The sequence below is a fragment of the Macaca mulatta genome, chromosome 4 (assembly GCF_049350105.2).
Source record: "Macaca mulatta isolate MMU2019108-1 chromosome 4, T2T-MMU8v2.0, whole genome shotgun sequence".
Lineage (NCBI taxonomy): Eukaryota > Metazoa > Chordata > Mammalia > Primates > Cercopithecidae > Macaca > Macaca mulatta.
Genome location: NC_133409.1, coordinates 179,047,218 through 179,059,727, shown reverse-complemented (window position 1 = coordinate 179,059,727; position 12,510 = coordinate 179,047,218). Strand labels below are relative to the sequence as shown.

General features: G+C 42.7%; 1 long non-coding RNA gene across 1 annotated transcript in view; it reads left to right on the top strand.

Moving 5' to 3' along the window:
* The window catches only part of LOC106997776 (uncharacterized), a 44,927-nt gene extending 35,565 nt beyond the window's left edge, over nucleotides 1-9,362 (top strand). The window contains exon 3 of the long non-coding RNA XR_013416848.1: nucleotides 7,971-9,362. This is a non-coding gene — a long non-coding RNA (uncharacterized LOC106997776). The remainder of the gene's footprint in view (nucleotides 1-7,970) is intronic.
* Nucleotides 9,363-12,510: the final 3,148 nt, after the last annotated feature.

The following is a 12,510-nucleotide window of genomic DNA, read 5'->3' as shown; positions in this document are numbered from 1 at the left end:
ATCTCTGGAGAGCATCAAATAATGTATTTTTCATCTTGTAGAGATATTAAATGATTAGACTTATTGGGCAAGTCACGTGGGAAGCATTATCAAACAAGAAATAGTGTTCAATTTCCTTTAAGTTATATTTGTGTAATGCATTATTAATATATGTTCCAAAATCGTATGTGATTCCTAAGATTCTGATCTGTTATATGTACTATCAGTCATGATTTTGATTATTATTAGCTCGTATGTGACAGAAATAATCAAATTTCTTTCTCAATTGCATCTTTATGGCCATTCTAAGTCTTATGTAATCCACTGACAATTACGGTTTTACTTTTATTCTTCTAAAAAAGCTATTTATAATCAGTTACAGTCCAAAAATTTGCTGCTTCATCAAGGAAATTCATGGAAAAGACACCAAGTTAAGAATTCCCTCCAGCCTCACTGGAAGGGGACCCTATCAGGTACTTTTAACCAGCCTGTGTGCTGCTAAATTACAGGGCATTGAGTCATGGATCCATATTTCTCATTTAAAAAGAAGGCTCTTGATCCTTCTACCAAGTGAACCTCCCAACTGGTCACTGATATCAAACTCAAGTTAATCAAACTACAGCCACCGGGACAAGAAGACAACATCTGAGGTAGACTGCTTTCTCCCAAGATACCAGAGCAGGCCTGTATAACCTCTTTCTTATCTTGAGCTAACATGCCTAGTCCTTATGTTTACTTTGTAATTATTTTAATTATCACAGCTTTGAGAATCTTGTGCATCCTGGGTGTCTTATGCCACTCTGGGGTAATTCCATATATTCCACTGTTTAGACACACCATGGGACTCATTGCCTTGCTGGACTCTTTATAATCCCCTCTTTTTACACCATGCCTTACTTCTTCCTTTTCCTTTCTTTCTTGACTCTGCTTTCCAGTTCTTCCTACTCATGGGAAGATAATGCCTAGATACAGCAATCCCAATCCCTTGCCTCTGCAGGCAAAAGCTAACTGAGCATTGGATACGCCGCCTTTCCCCCTGCTGAATTCATTGGAGGAAACAGGAATCCTATAATTATCCTAGTGACCAGCTTCCTTAATGTAGTGCTCAGTTGCTTGGTACCCCTGTTTGATCCACTGACTGTTGACTATTGGGTCCATATTCATGCTCCTGAGGTTCATCCTTGTTTTCTCCTCACTGGTATATCCCATAAATACCTTCCTGTTACCCTACCTTGCATTTCCTCCCCTTCTTCTGAATACTCACCACCACTTCTACTCTATATCTTGCAAAATCCCATAGAAACAGAACACTTAGTAAGACTCCTCTCTGCAGAATATACCAAAAAAAGCTTAAGAGTCTCCTCCATGGTTCCCCAAATCTACCGGTTGGATCATACCACTGTGTCATTACCTAAGACAGGTACTTGGTTTGACCACATACCCTCTTTTGCCTGTAAACAGCTCCTTGAATTTTCATAACCTCTCAGAATAATTATGTGCCCCTTCAGGCTGTGTTTTTGGCTGCAACTACGTCATCCAAAAAGATTTTTTCTACCCCTGCCTCAGGTCCCGAGAAAACACAGGCATTTACTTTCCGGGTCAAGTCGTTGCTCCTGTCACCGTTATTAATTCTGTAACTCAGGGAATATAGACTCTACCTCCCAGGGCCAAAAGAGCTCTACCAATAACTGATGACTATGCTGGTGAGAACCCCTCAGATTATAAAGATGGTAGCTGTGGATACCCTCAAGGATGTGATTTACCTGGTGGGCTTAACCCTAGTGAAGGATCTAAATGGGAAAGGATTCTCGGGTCCTGGCTTGGGCTAGACCCTGCTTAGAATGAATATAGGATCAGAAACCTTTCCTGCAGTTAGCAGAATTGCCCACTCCACTGCCTCTACCATCAGGGCACAACAGAGATTTCTAGATTCCCTTGCCCATGTGATCCTGCACAACCACATTGCATTAGACTGTCTCCTCATGGCATGTGGTGGTGTTTATGCTGTCACTAACACTTCCTGTTGCACCTGGGTAAATACTTCCAGTCAGGTTGAATTAGAAACATCTGAGATCCAAAGTTGGCCAAATCCTACAGCTGGCCGTCTGAAAAGGACACCTTCAGAAAGCCTCCTGGCTGGGCTTACTGCATTAGAATTCCAATTTCCAGATATTTTCATCCGTCTTCTTCTGGTATAGGATTCCTTCTGTGTTCTATCCTACAAATCGTAGTGAATCTCCTTGGACTAAGCACTTGGCTCCCCTTTAAAATCGTTCTAGTCTGCTTTAACAGATGCCTGCAAGAGACCCTCACCAGGATCGTGCTGACCCAACACCTTGAGACTTTAGACTCGTTCCAGCTGGAAACTGAAGCCAAGTTAAGCCAAGAGATGTTAATTCAAATTTAACGGGTGCCTGAGTGCCTCTCGTAAGTAAATGGCTCTAGTTGCTCAGTCGGTCACTGCATTGTCAAAGGATTTCTGCACGGGACTAGAAGAATCTGGAACAGGTTGCCAGCCACTCTAGCAGGATGATGGGATGCAACCAACCTAATCAATCATCAGTGCTATCTGATAGCACTATTGATAAACAGGGAGGGGGGTGGATTTGAACCTTGAAAGAGCCAGTCCCTCAGATGAATCCTGAGTGGTTAATAGCCTAAATTCAAGAGCCAAGTGGCCATTTGCTTACTAGAGGTCACACACATACTAGGAGTTCCTGGAAAACCTGCATCTCTGCTTAACTTAGGGGCTTTCATAGCTGCCTGTTCATGTTTGTGCTGCCTGAGCCAACCAATAGGCTGTGACCTATGTCAACCAATCAGAACTCAGCAAATGTTGATCAATCAGAACTCACCAAACATCAACCGGTCAGAACTAAGCAAGCCTGAATCCTTTATTTGACTAAGTGGACCTGAGTGGGAACCTGGATGGGATCTTTCACTATAAAAGAAAAACCTTTCGTTTGTTTTCTGGGACGTACCTTCATTTTACACTGAAGGCTGTGTCTCTTCAGTTTGCCAACTGTTAGGGGAATAAAGTCTCTTTCCTCTAAATTCCCTTTCAGAAAACTTTTGTTCACAGGATAATAGTCATACCCATCCCATTGGTCCAAGCTGAGGATTAGCTGCGTCGAATCATGTAAAACAGTTCATTTAGGTAGGTGCTCAGGACTTGTTGGCTGTGATTTTGATAATGATCACAGCAGCGATGCTAATGACAACTCCTTTGTGTCATCCTACTGTACCATACTTCCACGTCACACCTGAAGTCTAATGGGTAATACTATACATTCGTTCATTCTCATATATGCACCTAAGGATGGTATGGCTTTGCTCTTTTATCCTGCCGTGCTTTTCCTCAGCGCCTTGAAATTGGATCCACTGGTATGCCCCACTTTCTGGTTGAGGCTGAATCCAAACTCTAATACCTATATCACTCTGGGCTGTATTATGGGTTGCATTGTGTCCCCCCTCCCCAAATTCATACATTGAAGTCCTAACCCCCATGACCTCAGAATGTGACCTTGTCTGAATATAGGGTTACTGTAAATATAGGGTTAATTCATTAATGTGATGAATTAAGTTAAAATAAGGTCATACTGAAATAGGGTGGGTCATTAATCCAAATATGACAGGTGTTCTTATGAGAAAGTGGAATTTGGACATGAAGACAGAACACACACACACACTCAGAGAGAGACAGAGAGAGAGAGAAAGAGAGAGAGACGGAGAGAGAGAGAAAAAGAGACAGAGAGAGAGAGAGAGAGCAATCACGTGAAGATTGCAGTTATGCTGCCACAAGCCAAGGAACTACCAGAATCTAGGAGAGGTGCCTGCAACAGATCCTTCTCTAGCACCTTCAGAGGGAGCATGGCTCTTCTGACACCTTGATCTTGAACTTCTAGCCTCCAGAACGGTGAGACGATAAATTGCTGTTGTTTATATGCTCTGTTTGTGGTACTTTGTTACAGCAGCTGTAGGAAACTAACACAGGGTGTAATGAATTGATGACTCTGGGCACAGTTCCCAGGGGTTTGGTTGCAATGGCTGGGCTCCCTGAGTTACCCCCAAGTCTCTCGCTGCCAGGAATCCTAGAGCTTGGACCCTAGAGAGATCCCCCAGTGTCCCATGTTGGCTTTTTCTGAACTCATTGAGGGCAGATGGGTTACTTGCCTAACATCTAGTTTCTCCTGGTAAGATTGAAGCCTCACCTATCCTCAGCTTAAGTGATGCTTCCTGAAACCAGACCCTGCTTGGGCGTCTACAGCCTGAAAGGCAGAGCCTCTTGTGTATGTGAAATGTGATTGTCTGTTGCTGGGCTTCTAGGTGCGAAACCTCTGCCCGGCTTCCACACGTGCCCACCCACACTCTGTGCCCATGCCTGCCCATCAGACTTGTACACTGACCACTTCGGAAATGAGTGCCTGGCTTGCCCTTATGGACACTGTTTGGATCACTTGTTGCTCTGTTCGGGCCCAGCAGTGTCACTTCTGCCAGGCCCCAGCTTGGAGCTCCCTGAGCTCTGATTTCATTGCTGAGCAACCTGTAACAGTTCCCTCAGGAGTTCACAGAAAACAATTATGACCTCAGATAAATAAAATATTCTGCTTAATAATAAACTGGATCTTTTAACTGTTAAAAATATTCATTGTAGAAAAATCAGGAGAAAAAAGAAAGAAAACTAATGACTTATAATCACATTACTTAGAGACACTGTTACTATTTTGGTTTATGTTCTAGAACTTTTTCTCATTTCACTCATTGTTTAGTTACTTGATTTTTATTTTATCAAAGTAATATCAACACAGAGTTGGAAAAACTCAAATAGTTCTAACAGGCTTTTGTAAAATGCAATGGTTCCATCTCTCCCTTCCCCAATCCCTCCACATTTCTCTTCCACTCTAAGGACAAGCACTTTCAATTATTTTATCTGTCTCTTCTGGCCCTTACACATCTAATTGTTTCCAAAATTTAGACATTATCTACTGACTTCCTATTGTAGCAAATGAAGATTTAGCTTTCTTACAATGTCTCCGTCTCTGAATCCCTTTCCTTATCCTGCCAACATAGTCATTCCACATTATTGGAGACAATATTCAGAATATTAATATACGTATACAAATAATCTTCACAGCTGAAGGTTGGAGTGTGACATTTCCTTCTTTTTGTTTCTTTTCCTGAAAGTAACAATGGCCCATGTCTTTAGTTAGTTTTCTTTGTGCTCATTGCTCATTCTTTGCACACATCTCACAGCCCACAGTGTAATTTTCCTCGAGCTGACTTGCATCAGGGAATCCATTAATCCCATTTTTCTTCCCTGAAGCCATCCCTTAGAAGCTTCCATTCTCTTCCCTGTGCTGCTAGCTTCCTGGGATCCCTGGGCAGCTCTAATCCTGGGATTTCTGTTTGCTCTAATTCTTGGAATTCCCCTTATCTTTGTCCTGTGCTGTATTTCTGTTTTTCTGGATCTCATGCCTTTTTTTCTTTTGTACAGGTAATGCCATTGTGAACATTAATGTTTATGTCTTTTAGTGTACATGTGTGTGCTTTTCTGTTGGGTTGATATGTAGAAAGGGGATTTCTGGGTCTTAGGGGATGGGTTTTTCCAGTTTTAGTTGATACTGCCAGTTTTCCAAAGTAACTGCACCAATTTATGCTCCTCCTGTCAGTTTCATTGGCCCCACATCCTCACCAGTACTTGATATTTTTGGTTTTAAAATATGAGCCATTCTAATTGGGTGCATATTGTTATTTCATTGCAATTTTAATTTGCATCTCTTGATGACTTATGATGATATATGTTTCTGGTCATTTGTATATCTTGTTCAGAGAGTGCCTATTTAAGTTTCTGTCCATTTTTCTATTGGCTTATCTGTCATTTTCTTACTAATTAATAATTGTTTTTTCTGGATAAAAATTTTAAAAATCAGATACATCATTGTAAATTTTTTCTGCCTTTTGATGACATGCTTTTTCACAATGTACACAAATTCTTCACTTTTCTAATTCATTAATCTTTTCCTTTAGGGATGATTTTTAAACATGTCTTATTTAATAAGTCTTTGTCTACTCAAGGGTCATGAAGATATCTCCTTATTTTATTTTTAAGAAGCTTTATTTGTGTTACCTCTGAGATTTAGATTTACCAGATTTAAAAAAATTCTCCCTGGGCCTGATTTTGTGTATGGTGTGAGGTAGTGGCCCAGGTTGATCTTTTTCCATAAATATATGCAATATTAAAGAGTTTGTAAATGATTGACATTGCTTCTTCCTAATTAGTCTGGAAGACTTCACTGATGTATTTTCTGGAGTTTTCATTTCATTGTATTCTGCCATTGTTGGAATAGTATTCTGTAGGTGCCAATCTGGTCATGTTAATTGTGTTGTTTAGAGCATCTACATTTTTACTGATTGTATTTTTGTCTGCATGTTCTACTAGTTTCAGAGACTGTGTCAAAATCTCCTACTTTTTTTTTTTTTTTTGCTTAGTTTTATTTCTTTTTTAGTTTCAACAGTTTGCATTTGTGTATTTTTTTGGTTTCACTAATTTCTTCTTTATGTATTTTGAAGCTATGTTATTGGATGCATATGATTTAGAATTGGTAGAAGTGATATCTTCATGGTGATCCGAGCACTTCTTCATTACATTGTGATCCTCCTCATTTCTTGTGGTGTTTCTTGCTTTAAAGTTGACTTTGATTGTAACATAACTACAAGGCACTCTTGAAAACAGTATGTAGTTCACATAGTGATGGTAGAAGCATAAAAGGCAAGATCGTAACTGCCCAATGGGCTCACCTTGCCTGCTGCCTAGACTGAGCCAATGTATCAAGACAGGGGAATTGCAATAGAGAAAGAGTTATTCACACAGAGCCGGCTGTATGGGAGAACAGAGTTTTATTATTACTCAAATCAGTCTCCCTGAGCATTTGGGGAGCAGAGTTTTTAAGGACAACTTGGTGGGTGTGTGGGAAGCCAGTGAGTCAGGAGTGCTGATTGGTCAGAGATGAAATCATAGGGAGTTGAAGCTGTCTTCTTGTGATGAGTCAGTTCCTGGATAAGGGGCCGCAAGATCAGATGAACCAGTTTATTGATCTAAGTGGTGCCATCAAGTGCAGGGTCTGCAAAATATCTCAAGCATTGATCTTAGGAGCAATTTAGGGCGGGTCAGAATCTTGTAGCTTCCAGCTGCATGATTCCTAAATGATAGTTTCTAATCTTATGGCTACTCTCAGTCCTACAAAAGCAATCTAGTCCCCAGGCAAAAAGAAGGTCTGCTTTGGGAAAGGGCTCTTATGATCTTTATTTTAAACTATAAACTAAGTTTCTCCCAAAGTTAGTTCAGCCTACACCCAGAATGAACAAGCACAGCTTGCAGGTTAGAAGAAGATGGAGTTGGTTAAATTAGATCTCTTTTGCTGTCTCAGTCATAATTTTGCAAAGGTGGTGTCAAGATCAGTTATGAGTTTTAAGCCTCTAGTCACATCACATCTACCTATAACTGATTGGCCAAAGCAAGCCACATGGCTGAGTTGAAAATCAAGGAGCAGGGAAATGTACTTCTCCTCAAGTGTGAGGATGTTCAGTTACATAAGAAAGGGAGTGAGGAAGAATCAGCCCTTATTTCAAGCATCTCTGTTGTTCTTATCTTGTAAGATTAAAAAAAATTTTAACTACTCATTTCCTGGGATTGTGGAAGGAGGAAGAATTATATATCCAATCTCTCATTTTAACTCAAAATATTACTTTTTTCTTGAGAGATTCTCATCTACTAATGTCATTATGTGATGCACTTCAAATGTCAAGTTTTATCTCTATTAGTTTTCTATTGCCATGTAACAAATCACCACAAATTTAGCATCTTTAAACAATATGCGTTTATAAATTCACTATTTTCATGAGTCAGGAGTCTGAGCACAGCTCCTCTGGATGTTTGCATAGGGTGTTGGCCAGTATGCATTCTCATGTGGTGCATGTTGTTCTCTTCTAAGTTCACGTGCTTGCTGGAAGATCAGTTCCGTCATATCTTAGGACAAGGCCCAGCTTGGATACCTCTCCACTTGCAAGGGGACAACAATGAAGAGAATCCAGAATCCAATACTTGGCCCTGTCTTTGCCCTCTGGGATACTGCAGGTGCTGAGAAGATTTCAGCAGCTGCAGGTCCTGGGGGAAAAATCCAACTGTAGAAATAAAACAGCAATTGAAGAGCATGAAGACAGAGAAGATGTATCCTGGGGGTTCTCACCCAGTATGATAAAGGGCCTTGCAGGGGGACAAACAGGACAATGGGAAACTCAGGAGAAGGTGATATTCAGAAGCCCCAGACAACACAGAGGGGAAGCCTGATAGTCACAATAGCTATAGTCTAATAACAGCTAACACCTAATGAGTCCTTCAGTGACAGGCAATGTATTGATATGCACTTTCCATCCCTATGTATTTACTCCTCACAATAAGCCTAGGAGGTAGCTGGCATTACAATCTTCATTCCCAAATGAGGAAGCTGTGGTCCAGAGAAGTAAAGTAACTTGCTCAACATCACAGAGCTCTGTTAAATAAAGTTTATGGGAGGCCATTGAATTGGACTGAATTCCTGCACTAGGCCCCAACAGACCTACCCCAAATAGAGTTACTCATACTATGGTTCCACATCACCAAACCAGATGCTAAGCTGTTTACTTGTAAAGTCTGATCTTTTGAGAAATCAGAAGAGATATGATAGCCCCACCTCACTAAGCCACCAAGACTCTCTGTAAGGAAAGTAACTTTGAAATGACAAGTCCACCTTATGTTCCTTGTTTCGGCTTTCTTCAGCCTTTTCTGCCTATGAAGCCTGCCCTCCATGCTCAGCTCAGTTGAGCTCCCTTCTATTTTGTGGGCTGGATGCTGTCTGGTTCATGAATCACTAATAATTGTCTGTTAGATCTTTTAATCTCAATTTGTTGAAAGTTGGTTCTTTGACAGCTTGTAAGTAGGAATAGAAACCCAGAATAAAACCTAAAATGTTCTTGCCCAAATCTGGCTCATGAGCAACACCCAGTAGGATCTATGAGCAGATGAGGTCCCCTAGAGAGATAAAAGCTGTCAGGCCCCAGTGAGAGGTGAAGCTGGCTGCGCTTCTGGGTTGGGTAGGGACTTGGAGAACTTTTATGTCTAGCTAAAGGATTGTAAATGCACCAATCAGCGCTCTGTGTTTAGCTAAAGGTTTGTAAACACACCAATCAGCACTCTGTAAAATGGACCAATCAGCAGGACAGGGGTGGGGCCAAATGAGGGAATAAAAGCTGGCCACCTGAGCCAGCAGCGGCAACCCGCTGGGGTCCCCTTCCATGCTGTGGAAGCTTTGTTCTTTCGCTCTTCACAATAAATCTTGCTGCTGCTCACTCTTTGGGTCTGCACTGCCTTTATGAGCTGTAACACTCACTGTGAAGGTCTGCGGTTTCACTCCTGTAGTCAGTGAGACCATGAACCCACTGGGAGAAACAAACGACTCCGGATGTGTCACCTTTAAGAGCTGTAACACTCACTGCAAAGGTGTGCAGCTTCACTCCTGAAGGCAGTGAGACCACGAACCCACTGGAAGGAAGAAACAACTCCGGACACACCACCTTTAAGAGCTGTAACACTCACTGTGAAGGTCTGCGGCTTCACTCCTGAAGTCAAGTGAGACCACAAACCCACCAGAAGGAAGAAACTCTGGGTACATCAGAATATCTGAAGCAACAAACTCCAGACACAGCATCTTTAAGAACTGTAACACTCGGCTGGGCATGGCGGCTCACACCTGTAATCCCAGCACTTTGGGAGGCCAAGGTGGGTGGATCACGAGGTCAGGAGATTGAGGCCATCTTGGCTAACATGGTGAAACCCTGTCTCTACTAAAAATACAAAAAATTAGCTGGGTGTGGTGGCAGGCACCTGTGGTCCCAGCTATTTGGGAAGCTGAGGCAGAAGAATGGCATGAACCCCGGAGGTGGAACTTGCAGTGAGCCGAGATGGTGCTACTGCACTCCAGCCTGGGCCACAGAATGAGACTCCATCTCGAAACAAAACAAAACAAAACAAAACAAACAAACAAAAAAACTGTAACACTCACCGTGGGGATCCAAGGCTTCATTCTTGAAGTCAGCGAGACCAAGAACCCACGGGAAGGAACCAGTTCTGGACACATTTTGGCTACCCAAATGGGACAATCACCAAGCGATGAGTACCATTGGACCCCTTTCACTTGCTATTCTGTCCTATTTTTCCTTAGAATTCGGTGGCTAAATACTGGGCACCTGTCAGCCAGTTAAAAGTGACTAGCATGGCCACTGGACTAAAGACACGGGTGTCAGGCTTTCTGGGAAAGGGCTCTCTAACAACCCCCGACTCTTTGGGAGTGGGAGAGTTGGTTTGCCTGGAACCAGCTTCTGCTTTTCCTGTACTTCTGGGCTGAGCCAAGGGTCAACAGAGAGGAAAGCCATACAACTCTGGGGTCCCAACAACAGGTTGGTTGACCCTGCAGTCATGAGCAGAACTCTCAAAGTCATGTTGTCCAAGCGAGACTCACCCATCTATCCTATCTATCCTGACTCTTGCCTCCTGGGTCCTAGTGCCTGTCATATAATCTTCCTCTCCCCTCTCTTCTCCTTGGCTAGTCCCACTTCTAAAAACCACTGCCTGTCTCTGGTGCTTTTCTAGTTTTTCCTATAAGAATGATTTCTAGTATAAACTTCAGTACTGTTACTTTCTTTAGGCACCTGGGCTCACCAATCAGAAAGACATAATTTTTGCCCAAAGCCCTGTTGGGGCAGGGGGACTATCTGGAATTCTAGGATCCCTCCTCAGACAAGCAGGCCTAACAGAAACTATTCCTGAAGCTAGGATATGGGGAGCTTCAGAAATGATATCCTTCTTATTCAAGTGAGGAAAAAAGGCGTCACTCTTCCAACCCTGGAGATCCCTTCCCTCACTCAGGGTATGGCCCTCCACTTCATTTTTGGGGCATAACATCTTTATAGAACAGGAGTAAAGTCCCAGTACTAACAGGAGAATGCTTAGGACTCTAACAGGTTTTCGAGAATGAGTTGGTAAGGGCCAGTAAATCCTATTTTTCTCAGTCCTCCTTGTGGTCTAGGAGGAAAACTAGTGTTTCTGCTGCTGCGTTGGTGAGTGCAACTATTCTGATCAGCAGGGTCCAAGGACCATTGCGGGTTCTTGGGCAGGAGGTGTTTCTGCTGCTGCGTTGGTGAGTGCAACTATTCTGATCAGCAGGGTCCAAGGACCATTGTGGGTTCTTGGGCAGGGGGAGAAACAAAACAAACCAAAACCGCGGGCAGTTTTGTCTTCCAGATGGGAAACACTCAGGCATCAACAGGCTGACCCTTGAAATGCATCCTAAGCCATTGGGACCAATTTGACCCACAAACCCTGAAAAAGAGGTGGCTCATTTTTTTTCTGCACTATGACCTGGCCCCAGTATTCTCTCTCTGATGGGGAAAAATGGCCACTTGAGGGAAGTATAAATTACAATACTAGCCTGCAGCTTGACCTTTTCTGTAAGAGGGAAGGTAAATGGAATGAAATGCCTTGTGTCGGAGCTTTCTTTTCATTGAAGAAGAATACACAACTATGCAAAGCTTGGAATTTGCATCCCACAGGAGAAACTCTCAGCTTACCCCCATAGCCTAGCCTCCCTATAGCCCCACTTCCTAGTAATAATAAGCCTCCTCTAATCTCCCCCTCCCAGAAGGAAATAAGCAGAGAAATCTCCAAGGGACCACAACCCCCCCCCCCCAGGCTATTGGTTATGTCCCCTTCAAGCTGTAGGGGGAGGGGAATTTGGCCCAACTCAGGTACATGTCCCCTTCTCCCTCTCTGATTTAAAGAAGATCAAGGCAGACCTGGGGAAGTTTTCAGATGATCCTGATAGGTACATAGATGTCCTACAGGGTCTAGGGCAAACCTTCTATCTCACTTGGAGAGATGTCAGGCTATTGTTAGATCAAACCCTGGCCTTTAATGAAAAGAATGTGGCTTTAGCTGCAGCCCGAGAGTTTGGAGATACTTGGTATCTTAGTCAAGTAAATGATAGAATGACAGCTGAAGACAGGGACAAATTCCCTACCGGTCAGCAAGCCATCCCAAGTATGTATCCCCACTGGGACCTCAGTTCAGATCGTGGGGACTGGAGTCATAAGCATGTGTTGACCTGTGTTCTAGAAGGACTAAGGAGAATTAGGAAAGAGCCCATGAATTATTCAATGATGTCCACCATAACTCAGGGAAAGGAAGATAATCCTTCGGCCTTCCTTGAGTGGCTAAGGGAGTTCTTAAGAAAATATACTCCCCTGTCACCCGACTCCTTCAAGGGTCATTTGATCCTAAAAGATAAGTTTATTACCCAATCAGCCATAGATATTAGGAGAAAGCTCCAGAAGAAAGCCCTGGGCCCTGAACAAAACCTGGAGGTATTATTAAACCTGGAAACCTTGGTGTTCTATAATAGGGACCAAGAGGAAAAGGCCCAAAAGGAAAAGTGAGATAAG